At 37.9% G+C, this 14,313-nt stretch overlaps 1 protein-coding gene across 17 annotated transcripts in view; it reads right to left on the minus strand.

The window, feature by feature from the left end:
- The window catches only part of DGKB (diacylglycerol kinase beta), a 402,831-nt gene that overhangs the window by 346,512 nt on the left and 42,006 nt on the right, over positions 1–14,313 (minus strand). For 12 of the 17 annotated variants that reach the window (XM_066991767.1, XM_066991771.1, XM_066991770.1 and 9 more), the window contains exon 4: positions 9,663–9,830. The exons of 1 other annotated variant lie outside the window; for it this stretch is intronic. The gene's annotated coding sequence lies outside the window, so the exon portion shown is untranslated. Of the gene's footprint in view, positions 1–9,662; positions 9,831–12,357; positions 12,517–13,064; positions 13,349–14,313 lie in introns of those variants that run through there. 4 more of the 17 variants (XM_048068254.2, XM_013183480.3, XM_048068256.2 and 1 more) reach the window with 4 other exon arrangements.

Raw genomic sequence — 14,313 nt, forward strand, 5'->3', positions numbered from 1 at the left:
TGAATAACATACAACAGAGTAGAGGAATAACAGTTATCTAGAACAAAGTGCTATATTTGAATACTGATTACTAAAATATTAATTCTCTAAAAATTCATGTATATATTTTGCATATTCCTAGAAAGTAGAGTTGTAAGCAGTGCTCCAATATAGCAAGCTCCAGATATAAACAGATAGAAAAACAATCTTTTTTTGTACAAAAGTCAAAAAAGCCTACATTATCTTCACACCTGCACATGCCTCTTCTTTTAAATGTGCAAGCCTATTATAAGGAAAATCACCTAAGGATCTGAAGATAACAAAACTATTTGGATACCAGATTCACACAACTTTCCGTTTCAGTTCTCCAAAATGAATGAAGTTACAACTTCAGCAAGGCATTTCAAACAAACAACAAAATCAACTCCCATGTTACTGACTGACAATCACTTCACTGAAGCCTGTCCTGGACACTCCATATCACAACCACTCTGCACACAAGGGAAACTCCTGCATATGCCAGCGGCAGTTCCACACACAGAGTGGAAGTCACTGACAGTTCCAGAGGCATGAATTCATCTTGGTCAAAATCCTAAAGTAAACCCCTCAGAGTACTAGCAGGTTAGAAGGTGCCTGCATGTTCTTTCTGCGCATCTGCTGTTATCTAGATCGTAGTACAACCATAATGCACAAATAGTTTGGGGAAAATTCACAGAAAATAAACTTGATAAATTTTGCTGAGATAATATCCAGAATGATGGAGGACACATCTGAATAGTCAGTGTTATGATGCATCCATTTTATACTATACATCATTATTCCTTCAGAACTTTGAGATATAGGAAACATTGCCCATTCTACCTAAATATGTTCAGAATAAGTAAATTTTAAGAGAAGTAACTGCAGCCAGACATCATCAGCCTACCTCATTTTCTATTCACTTCCCTTATCGTATTCACCTTTGCAAGTTCAGATTCATAGAATAACATGCTATTGTCTGATAGGGTTTGGTATTCATTAATTTTACTAGCCCAGAACACTTCAGCGGTTATTATTAAATACATACCTTGCTGAGTTAAAATTGCCTGGATTCCTTTGTAATGTAAATTCTTAGACTCATACTGGCCTGTTAGGTGTACAGTACATCTCATTAGCTCAGACTGCCTATGAAGTACTGGACAATGTTTCACTTAGATTAATATAGCATATCACAGAACTGTAACTCCTACTAAAAGGATTAAAGAAATGATGTAACACAAGGCTACAAGGCTATATACTTTATGAATAATGTTTGTAAATAATAGTGCTTATAAATAAAAATGATGGGTAGTTCATGCAGAATAATTTATGGGAAATGTATTTTTTCAACTAAGTGTAATCACCAATTTCACAGTATAATTCTTGGAAACAGACTCCCAGTAAGAATAGTCGCATTTACAAATTAAAACATAATATTCTTCCCATCTACTCCAATATTTCAATTTAAAATAGCAGACCTTAAATTATGATATTAACTGCTTTGCTTATGTATCTTCACAGATGAGCACGAAAGGCATACAAGCCTAACCAAAGAATTATGTTTTATTCTAAACAAAAAATATCTTATTATTTTTACCCTCTCTTTCTTCTTGCCACATTAGTGTTCTAATGTCTTGGTCTTCTCTTATAAATCATTATTTTTTCTTTTAGACTGCAGGGAGAAATTCTGTGGCTTGTGGTAAGGGTGTACAAAATTGATGATCAGTGAACCCCATCTAAATAAAGCATCTATGGCACGGTTTCCTAAGGCTGTAAATGACTACACACAATGGTACACGTGATCCATTCCAGTTCCATGTTCCACTGCTATATTAGTCAATTAAAAGAGGGTGAATATGGTGATTTTTTTTTTTAATATTACAATATACAGTCAGTTATTTAGTTATTATACATGTGGACACACACAAACAGAGTGAGTACCATTTACTTACAAACTCCACTTCTGTTGAGCATATGATCTAGATAAAAATAACACTTTGTCAAGGTTTGGACTTCATCCAGAACTGACGTGATCCCAGTTAGGGTTAGTCACTTGAACTGTTTCTCTAAATACCCCCTTAAAACTAAACTTGTAAATAATTAAATTGGAATAGATACCTTCTGAGGGCTTCTGATTTAACCATAACCAGAACATACTATGAATGTTTGCTGGCATATTCAACATGAGGTCAGAAAGATGTGGAAAATATATGCCTAGTTAGATATATACATCCATGTTCTAAATTGACAAAGTTAAGCTATTTATGTATTGTACAGCAAAAGGTTAATTATTTATTTATTTATTTATTTTTTAATTAGGTTATGATTGCAAGGCTAGCAAAGATAAAAAAGGAAAAAAATCTAATCATTTCAAAAGAGTATTTACAACATTTTTAATTCTAATAATTCTTTAAATAAGTTTACACAAGAGATGCTCTTCATTACTTATAAAGTTTATATTTTAAATAATTTTACATTAGCTATGTGTTTTACTCACCAAAAAAAAAGCGTTTATTTCCAATGGATGATCAAAACATTCTTCTACTTGCTTCTATTCAGTTCATATCAATAAATATCACATAGCTGTCACATCAAAGTAAAATAAATGACAATCCTATACATCACTTCAAAACACGCAACACATACTATAAGGTGTTTAAGGCTAGACACAGGAAAAGATTTAGAGAGTTGAAACAGGATTTAAGTATAACAGAGACACTAAATCCCCTAATAGCCTAACTCTCCCTTGTGCTACTTGCTAATGCTAGCTAGATTCCACTTTCTGCTGGAACTGCCTCATATGCCTCAGCATAGATAAAGTAAGGGGGGGGGGGGGGGGGGCAGGGAGGAGGGGTGCAATCCTAGCTGTACACTTAAAGTGATGAGCAGTGAGCTCATCACTGATGAGTTATATCTCAGAAATGAAATTTTGTAAGTATAATCAGAAACATCAAGTTTGTGCTCAGCAGCATTCAAAAAAGTGTTCAGAAAGGACCAGAAAATAAAACAATTTATTCCATTGTATAGATCCCTGGTACACTTGCATTTTCAGTAACAGAGTTTTGAATTGATTACAGTAGAACTGGAGAAAGAGAAGGACAAAAAGACAGAGCAACTTGCTGATAAGGGATGAAAGACTATAATAGAAATCTTCCAGCTTCAAAAAGAAGCAATGGGATACGGCAGAGATCTGTGAAGTAATGAATGTATATAGAACGCTGGAGACTGGAGGAACACTGTGGGTCCTTAGCCTATTCTTATACTTCCTTGATAATTGCTGTCAGAAGACGGCACACTAGGGACAGATAGCTAGTCTGATCCAGTATCTTTTTGCGTCTAAGAAGAAGAAAGATGAAAAATGATCCCATTCACCCGACCTGGTTGTAGTGTCTTGACTTGATATGGATATGAATAAGCCATAAAGTTTAAGGACAATGTGCAGAACATGATTCCCCAAACATAAAAAGTCCAGACAAAATCAGTTAACAGTGATAGAATAGTCTCTAAAAAAAATAATTAAAAAAAAAATCTACAGCTTACCTCACTCTGTAATGCAGTTGTCTCCTTGCCATATATACGGTATCTGCTTCCCGTAAACACTGGGGCATACAAACAACAGGTTTTACTGGTAACATGTATAACTTTCAAAAACAACTGGATAGAAATCCAGTAATAACTGGATAGAAAAAAAAAAAGAAAAAAATCTTTTAAGTTCTAATTGTCTATGTAGTCATTTACTGAATCCCACTGAAATGACACAAAGAATGGAATCTACACCATCAACTCTCCAGGAAAATCTGTCTATTGCACGTGATTCTTCTCCACAAAAAGCTTAGCAACGTGTCTTCACTTTGTGTTGTTTACATCCATTTGGAGGTATTTAAGAGTATTAAGGGACATTTCAAGTATCAATACATGACGGGTATGTCAACATGAACTGTCTTTCTTTCTTTCCCCTTCAATTCCTTTAGGTTACCCTAAAAAGAAATATTCAGTGAAATTTGTGTTAAATCTGAAGAAGCAATGACAACAGTCTTTCCTCTCATCTTTAACTATGAACTAGTATCTTCCCTTCTCCGGCATTCACAGGTTGAAAGACATCATCACAGCTGTTCTGGCTTCAGTTGCTTGATTCTGAACAGTTCAAAATCTCTCCTAACTTCGTGCATTGCACAAGGAATTAATCTTTAAGCGGCCTTGCCATTCCTTGCATATCCATAAAATATTTTTAATGAAAGTAGTAGATAATGTCTTTAAATGTTCAAGACATGTATGTTCTAAAGAAAAAGTAGACATGCACGTTCTGTACATTGAGGTTTTGAATCTCTCTAAGCATCAATGTATCCCCCAGGGGGAACTGGGATTCCATTAGCTTGAACAGGATGAAAATCAGTTTTGATCTGAAAACGAGCTTCACATGGTATTCAAATATGGTTTAGTGGAGGACTTGTTAGTGTTAAGTCAGAGGTTGGACTCAGTGATCTTGGAGGTCTCTTCCAACCTAGATGATTCTGTGAAATTCATGTGTTACTAACAAGCATGGTAATCAATGTACATGTGAATATTAAAATACAAAGTTCAGCAAGTATAGAAGATCTTCATACTGAGATATGCATGCAAGCACTCCTAGAGAGAAACTGCAATTCATTCCTCCATGGGTTAATAATTCACTCATAGTTTAAAAGAGATGGCACCTGCTCTGCCAAAGACCTATTTGCATTTCCAAAGAACCAGAGCAGTAAACAAGACAAGGGGAGGAGCACTGAAACTTTTCCTGAATAAATTAAAGATTAGCAATCTCTAAGGGGGAAGGATGAAGCATTTGAAACTGAATGAGCAAACTGCAAAACATGCCAAGAAATATGTACAAGAATTGGCAAACTTTGCCTACTTGTGATGCTCTCCAGTGAAAGGTGGCCAGGAACATAAATAATGCAAGACAACCCAGACCTTGACCTCATAGCAAATCTAAGGAGTTGTACCTTGTCAGGATACATAGAAGATTTAGATCTGATTTTAGTACAAACAAACAAAACAAGAATGTCTTTATATCCTGTAATTCTCATCTTTATAAATCCAAGCTTCACAGTAGTTTAGTGTGGATTTTGTAAATAAATGTTTTTATTTCATTTTACCAGAAGATAGTAGGTGAATTAGGGGTGAATTACAGAAGTTTTCAAGGTTTCTAGATTATGACATCATTATTTCAATCCCTTTGTAGTGGCTATCCTTTTAGCTAGGGTCCTGGATTAATCACTCAGAATTCCCGTCTTAATACACCACCATATCAGGATACAGAAAGGATAATAGATTATATCTTCCTTTTGCTGGAGAGCATTTTGAAAGCTAATGATATAGGGTCTGAAATGAAACAGCTTCGATGAATGACCAGAGTTGACAGAAAAGCACTCTGAAGCAATCTAAGGTCAGAACTGAACTCTGAAGGAGTGCCCTTCAAATATACAAACTATTTTATCAGGTTTATATATTCTTATTAGTTTCCTCTACAGTTTTCTGCTCATTAAACTGTGCTGAAATAGGACTGAATGTGTTACTGTTATTTGGAAGGGTACATTTGTGTGATTCTACAGATTCTCCTGTCATTGACAGATGATCTACCCTGACCTCATGGCTCATCAAACCTGAATAAGAATGCACAGAAATCCTTACTAGAGACTTGAATTTCCTCTTCTTCATTAGAGGTGCAACTGGAAGTCAGAACTGGATCATCCATCAAGATTATTTTTCTCAGCACCAACAGAGACAAGTAAAAATCGCTGGTACACTGTGTAATGTAGGACAGAAAAATGTCTTGATCACTCAAGTAATCTCACAAGTTTTTTTTATAGTTTGTGGATGCCTACATTATTTATAGGAAACAGTCTTTGACAGAACATAAAGCTTTTCTAAAAGTCATTATTTTGAATTCACAAAGGAAAAAAAAAATCGTAACTGAATATGGTATTTTACTCCATGAAGAACAAAAACCATCTACTCAGTATTTTAAATTTAAAGAGGAAGTAAACATATATTCTTATCAGAGTATCTTCTGTGATTAACAGCAATCGTTCTTCAAAACTGGGAAGTTTCCCCAGGCTTCCTCCAGTCATTCTACTTTTAGGAAGAAATGGTTGTATCAACGGAGCTAAGCCTAGCAAGGGCCAGTACAAAGTTTCCTCCTTCTGTTCTATAAAAGATCACATTGCTTAGAAGGTTTGAATTCTTTGACCCAAAAGCCATTATGCTGTTTAAACACAGATGTTTTAATAAGCACTTTAAAAGTCACAAAAGGCAAAATGGCCCACTGTCCCTCGTGAGCAGAAGTCATTGAAGTACCATACCATTAAAATTTACAACAGCATATGAAGATAAACCAGGTCACTGTTGTATTAGTTTTTCAATTTATGTGACATGCAGAGCAAAGTAAAACTAAATGCCTGAGCAAGTCTTCTCAGTTTCATAGTAAATCAAGACTTTTCAGGAAGCAATATAGCTTTATTTTCCATTAAAAAAAAAAAAAAAAGTTATTGGAATATTTTATATCAATAAGAAATTAATACAGTGACTTTTTGATGAAAGCAAGCTATAGACAACTTTTTAGGGCATAGAGAAAAATGGAAATACTCAAAAGTACTTTTTTACTTAAATATATGTTAAAAAGATGTACTTTGATATTTAACTTCTGGGATATAGCCCCTTCTAAGCAACTGCTTTTTGTGAGACTATTTTACTTTGTGTTTATTTTCAGTAATGCACAGAGAAGATTTGATACATCCTTAGGATTTCAAATCTCCCTTGCGTTTTTCTTTCTAGCTGAGAAGATACCCAAGGGTGCAATTTATCTCACACAAAGCAGGATGCCTTAAAATTAAACCTTAAACTGTGAAACCACTATCCTAGGCATGCTTTATAATGAGTTTAGAGACCTGGATACATCCAGAATGTACTTCAACTGACCTATATTGGATGCTTATCATAAAATTAGACTTTTCCTCAGCAGGTGCTTTTGTCTTTCCACCAGGAATAATAGGAGAGACAGAAGGTAACCAGATATTACTTAGACACTGAACATAGGAAAGACTAGTCCCATTTATGTATATTTTGAACATTAACAAAACTTAACTCTAATGATAAATAGATTACCATAACTATTCTATTCAAAATATGAAGAAACTACCAATGTAAAAATCTTCAGTAAAATATTCCAGGACTATAAGGAAGCACCATCCTAGCTACCTGAAAGAGATTTCTAGCTTTACATTTCTGACCTTTTTTTTTTTTTTTTTTTGTATAGAATTTGCTAGCTTCTTTCAAATGTTAAAAAAAAAATCCTTGGAGATTAAATTAAAGAAAAGAGCAATAGTAGCCATTACATTTATTTTTTCTTGTTTAATTTATTCCTGTCTATAATCATATATTTGTCTCTTCTTCCTCCCCCTATTTTTCCTTGCTTAAAAAAAAAATAAAATCTCTCTGGCCTTATCCTAATATTACCTACCATTTGGAGGATGAATACAAACATTCATTCAGGCGACATGAGAAAATCCACAATTAAAGTGGCCAAAGACTCCAGGGAGAAAAAAACAAAAACAAAAAAAAACCCTCTTGATTCTTGGGATGCCATGGTTCATACTGTTTATGTCTAACCCATAGCCTCTACATACCAGATTTACAGGACACCGCTTCCTTTACTTTCAGAAGAAGAGACAAGAAAGCATGTTAATTTCATATCATCTGTGTTTCTTTCAAATTTGAACCAACGTAAACATCGGAAATGTCCACCTGGAGAGAAATTTAGACCAAGGAGAACGAATTTGACTAGTTGTTTTTCCTTTATGCAGCATAATTTAGAAGACGGGGGGGGGGGGGGGGGGGGGGGAATGTTTCCATTATCTGTGCGAGTTCCCCAGTTCTCCAAATAAACAACCGCTACATTTCAATGCCTCATTATTTCCCAAAAGACAACTCAAAAGGAAAGGGAAGCCAAATTTCACAGCAGAAGACTCATAGTTTGATGCACACCATACAACATAAACTTTTGTGAGAACTCCACTACAGTTCTGTTGGGATTCTTCTCGTCGTACTGTAAGGACTAGGGAGTGAACTACTTATTACTACTACTGGTGAGCACTGGACATCCCACTGAACATATAGGTTTTTTTTTCACTATCACAATTTCACACTAAGTAATCAAAATGTAGCTGAGAATCAAACTAAAAAAAAATAATAATCATGGAACTTACTTATATTAACTAAAGATTTCTGCTAGCATACATAGAAGTTCCATTCTTGGAAATAAAAATATTTCAAAGACAATAAAAAAGTACCTAGATGTCATTTTATTCATAGTTTCTTATAGTAAATAACAAATATTAATATTAAATATTAATATTAAATAAAAAATTATTCTGTCCTAGCAATTAGAACCTAATTAGTAACGTTAAACTGACAAATGTGTTTGTACATTTGCATTCATTTATTTTTATTTTTCAGTGGTGTAGGGCAGCACAATTGTGTCAGAATTGGGCATTTTGATTCCAAACCCTTTAATAGGGGTTGGACAAGAAGTAATTAAACAGCCTCAAAATACTTACATTTGTTACATTTTCAAATTTGTGGCAAACTAAACAAGACTATATTCCCTCGGGGCTAAACTTCTGCAATCATTATTCAGAAATAAATAAATAAATAAATAAATTCTTCAGAAACGATTAAAAAGGAAAATATGTTCTAGATTGCATAAAGTTGTTTTACTGGATGTTTTGGGATAGTTATTCATCCTGATTTTAGAAATAAATAGGTAAAAAATAATAAAGTGCTTCTCTACCTGCTAAATAGGCCTAAATTCCTATTCATAGTAAAAGATAATTTCTATTCATAGTAAAAGCATTAGTGTGATGAAAGATAGGTCAGGTTGACAAACTGTTGGTATCAGTCAATTTGTACTGGAGCTGAAGTTTGTAACTTTTCTTCACATTCATAGACATATTAAATACAATTACAAACATCTAATCCTTTTAAGTGAGACCCACAATGTCACTTATTCTTCCCTCCAGCACAATGAATTAGCTGGTCCAGCTATAGAGCAAGTCTCCAAATGAAAAAAAAAAATAAAAAAAAGTTAATAAAATTGTTATGAAAAACCACACTTATGGACAAATAATTGTCCTAAGTCTGCTATTACTGTTATTAATTATTTTGTAAGTGGTACAGAAGACAATGGGAAACTTACCACAAATCATTTATGCAGAATTTTTCTCACAGATTTTCTTATTTTATTTTCATTTTTTACTTTTTTTTTTTTTAACCTCTTACACCAGCTACTATTGATTAAATTGGCTATGTAATCTTATCATTCCTACAGAATAATACTTCAAACTAATTCTGCACAGGAGAAAAAAAAAAGTGAATGATATCCAAAGCATACCTGGTACCTTCAATTTATTTACTTTTTGTTTGAGAGTAATGCAAAGCTCAACTGGCATCTCCTGTAATAAGTTGCAAAGTTTACTCGATAGTTACAACAGGTAGAGAGCTGGAATCTAAAACTAATGTATTTCAGGAAGCCAGCATCCTGTTCTTCAACAGCATTGCACTCACTCTGTTGATGTCTTCCAGATTTCACATCATAACTTTAAAATAAATATAGATGTATTTCCAAGTACCTTCTTTCCAGAGGTGGAGCCTAATTGAAATACTTTTGCTCCCGGCCACCAAACTGCAAAGCATGAGCTGCTTTTTCTGTTTTGCTCAGTCTTCTGATTGCTGTCACTCCTTCATCACCACACAGATGGGAATGTTTTGTCACACATTTTTCACAGCAGTCCACATCTCTTACCATGACAAAAGATGAGAAGAAATACTATGAATACAGCTTTCATCATGTAAATTGCTTTTGGCAACAAAATTAACTTTCACCAAGGAAACATCTGAAATAATTGACATTTTATAAAATCATAAAATAGTTTGGGTTGGAAGGGACCTTAAAGGTCATCTAATTCCACCCCCCCTGCCATGGGCAGGGACATCTTTCACCTGACCATGTTGCACAAAGCCCCATCCAACCTGGCCTTGGATACTTCCAGGGACGGGGCATCCACAACTTCTCTTGGCAACCTGTTCCAGTGCCTCGCCACCCTCATAGTAAAGAACTTTTTCCTAATATCTAATCTAAATCTACCCTCTTTTAGTTTATATCCATTCCCCCTTGTCCTACCACTGCACTCCCTGGTAAAAACTCCCTCCCCATCTTTCCTGTAGACCTCCTTTAAAAGACTTGCTAGAATTGTGTGTCTAACATCTAACTTATCGATGAACTAATAAAAGTCACAACAATTCAAAGAGAATGAAACATTATATATCATCCAGATATGCTGCTGATATTTATTTAATTAATTACAAAGCATAACTTAAACCCTGTACATTTCATTCTATAGATGACTTTCACAAGAACTCGATGCTATTGTCACACAAGCATGAAGCAAACAAAAGAAGCCCAGTCCAGCTATCCAGCTGACTGACTTTGAAGTTTTCCAGCCTTGACTTATTACTACCTGTACTCACAAATGTCCTGTATTTACATCCTGCTTTAACAGAAGCCCTCTTATCATTCTTTTCATCCCTCCACTAGTGATCTCATTCCATTGGCAAGAGGCACCTAGACCTGTCCCATGAAGTGTCACCTGAATTACACTTTGCTCCAGAATAGAAATGATGCAGAAACCTTATAAGTAAAAAAATGATATCGAGTGCTCTTCAAAACATATTAGCTTTGTTACCTTCAAACTGCACAAACTCTTCAAAAATATCTGTTCACTTATGCATTTCTACTGAACAATATTATTTTGGTGTTTTATTCTGAGACAACTACAGGTGTTTAAAGAAAGATGATTTCAGTTTGTCAGCAACAGTTCACACACATTTCTTCTTCCTAAACAAACACAAGAGTGTAGTTTTTCTAAACCTGCATAAGAGCAGCAACTTCAGTTTTTTGCAGGGCTCTAAATTAGAGGAATGGATTTGGGCCCCAAATATTTCAAATCCATAACACAAAATATCTTATGCCGCACCCATTTCAGACTGCTGAATAATTCTTTTAGGATGTTCCTGCCATGGTAAACAACAAAGTCCTTCCACCTTGACAAGTGAACATGGGATAACTTAAACCCCAGGAGGAAAGCATTACTTTTTAATGCCCCATGTTTCTTGATGCTTGCTTTCATTCTGTGAAAGATAAATGTTTCAGGCACTCGGAAATGTTGGATTATGACTTCAGGGAGAAACAAAGAACGTATTTCCTATCATTTTATCCATAAAGCATAGAACAAGCCTAGTCTTTTGGTAACGCATATCAGATTCTTGCTATGATTTTATTTTTTCTGATGTATAATGATGTTTTAATATATGCAGCAGCATTATACCACTCAAGTGCAAAGAAGAAAAATTATAACTTTGCTACATGAGGTCATTTGATCTAGAAAAAACATTTAGTGACGTTTTAAAAAGACTATCTCTCCTGTGAGAATTACTGTTTTTTCTCATCCTGCTGCAATCTCTTATTTTCCATGATAGATTTTAGAAGCCTGTTTTATAAACTCTCAAAAATTGCATCAACCAGATAAAACTGCTTCTGAAAATTAATGAAGTTCTTCTTTCTATTTGACCGCTTTTCTAAAAATTTAGCGGGAATTAACTGAAGACACTAATCTCGTTTAGCTAAGGAAAAATACTTATGATACATCAATCTTGTGAGAAAGCCTTTCATCCATTTCAAAAACGGCATACTCACAATGAAAATTGTAATTGCAGACACTCATGACAAATGAAACTATTTTCAAGAAAATAAATCAGAACAACACTGGATTACACGAAATAACAATAAGCTGCCTGTAAACTGCCTTCAATCGTCCAAAAGTTTGTCGATTTGCACAGCATTTTTAATTCTTCCTCGAAAAGACCCTTAGACCGCCTATCACATCACCACTGAAAGTTTCCGCACACCAGTCTTTACGGCACAAGTTTTCAGCTGCATCTTTTGTTTCACGCACTCGCTCTGTGCTTATCCCCACTGCATGTTTCAGCAGTCCCCGGGTTTGAACCTAGCCATCAATGAAAGCCTTCTGAACGCAGCTCTCAATGAAAGCCCTGGCAGCATCAGGACATTGACCGCGCTTGAGCAAAGTGATGTAGGTCAACGAGGCAAACTGGCATTAACTAGGAAGCAAAGCCATGAACCGTGACAAATTCAATATAGCCCGCTTAGCTACAACTTAACACACACAACCCCTCTCTCTTCCTCTCCCTCCCTCCCCAGTTCCGCGTTTGCAACCAGTTCAGCCGCCCGGCGCCTGGCGAACTTACTGCAGTGCGATGCGGGAGGAGGGATGCGAAAGAGCCCGGGATGCGAAAGAGCCCGGCGCCCTGGGCAGCCGGCAGAACCGGCCATCCAGCCGAGCGAGAGACCGCCCCCGCCGGTTGCCGCAGCCCAGCGCTGCCCGGCCCCGCGGGGCCGCCGCCGCCGCCGCCGCCCTCCCCTCCCGCCCGCTCCCCGCGGCGCAGCGCGGATGCCGCCAGCCTCCCTCCGCCCGGGGCCGCGCAGCCACCACCGGGCAGCGCGGTTTTAAGCGGCCGGGAGGCAGGGAAATCTCCCACCCCTTTCTGGCAGGGCGGGCGGGGGAGGGGACAGGCGACACGCACACACACACACACAAAAACACACACACATACACATGCACACGCAGCCCCTCCCGCGCCCGCGCAGTTGCGGTACCTGTTGGCCGGCGCTCCCGCATCCCCCGGTGACCCTCCGCATCCCCCGGTGATGATCCCCCGCATCCCCCTGTGATCCCCCGCATCCCCCGGTGATGCTCCCCCGCATCCCCGCATCCCCCTCCTAGCACTTACCCAAAGTTTCCCCGCTCCCCCGCCCCGTCCCCCGCCGCCAGCGGCCCTCCGCGCTCGCTCCGCGGCAGCGGGGCTGGCACAGCGGCCGCGCAGCCGCGGGGGCGCCGAGGGCTTGTGTGCGGCTCCCCCCGCTGCGCACCCGCGCGCCGCCCGCCCTCGCCTACCTGCGGCCCAGGGGGGGATCCCCCGCAGGTGCGCGGTACTGAGCTGCCCGGGGCCGGAGGGGTGCAAGAGGGCCGGGGGAGGATGCTCTCCCCCACCCCCCGCTGCAGACGCTGTCCCCCCGGTAAGGCCGGCCCGGTGCCCGGCTCCTCGTCCCGGGGCCTCCAGAGCCGCCGTTTTGCCGTCCCCGCTGAGGGACCTGCAGGAATGTCACGGCACTGAAATGCAGCCCCGTCCCCCCCCACCGCTGTCCTCCCGAGGGGTGGGTCTCCGGCACGTGTTTGGGAATCCCCCCCTCTAGGTAGCAACACCAGAGCTAGGGCCCGTAGGAATTTGCAGATTTGCTTGGAGAAGAAAAATAGAGGAAGCAGCGCAGCGATGGCATAAAAATTCATGCCTTTCTGCCAGTGCCTCCCACTTAGCAGGACACAAAACAAGGGATCAGACGAAACTTTCACTGACAGCTTACCAGCGTGTTCAATGGCAACTTGTCATGACCAAAATAAATCCCTCTGAAACACAGGTGAATTTCTAAGCAGAGCAAACGGTGCCAAACTTCCATCTTCACCAAGTCCTGGGTTCTGCTCATAGATTAGGCTCAGGACATCAGCTGGGATCCTGATGATTTGGTTAATTATAATGACCATTAATTCCTATCTAAATTCACTTTGTTGCTATATAATACTATAAATATTTCAGCCTTGATGAGTGTTTCAGGCAATCTAGATGAAATGTAGCATACTGCTAATAGCTGTGTATAAGACCATGAAAATTATTTTTTTTTTGGTCAGGAATTTTTGTTTATTTTCTAAATGCATCCATTCTTCCTTTCAGAAATCTGTATATGAAGGGTTTAATTCTTACATAACATGCAAGTGCTAGAAATTTTTGGAATCTTCTTTATTTTAATAACCATGTAAAACATCACCAGCTCAATTTGGCTTATAAAGATTTTTGTTTCCTTAAAGGAGGATTCCTTATTTCACCTAGCTTGATGTAAGTGTCTTCCTCAGACTGCATGGTAATTGCTTTTTGTAACTTAGCTTCTACACAGCACAGCAAAAGGCATTTAACCGTTTTGTAATAGCGGGTTTCTAAAACTCATTAGCACTCCAGCTTTGTGTTTAACAAAAGAGTTTGAAAATTTACATAAGCTTCAAGTGTACAAGTGAAATTTACAGTTATTTTGTGTAATACAATAGATATATATCTATTCCATACACTAAGTGGAATAAATACATTCACAACTAA

Source organism: Anser cygnoides, chromosome 2 (genome assembly GCF_040182565.1).
Source record: "Anser cygnoides isolate HZ-2024a breed goose chromosome 2, Taihu_goose_T2T_genome, whole genome shotgun sequence".
NCBI lineage: Eukaryota > Metazoa > Chordata > Aves > Anseriformes > Anatidae > Anser > Anser cygnoides.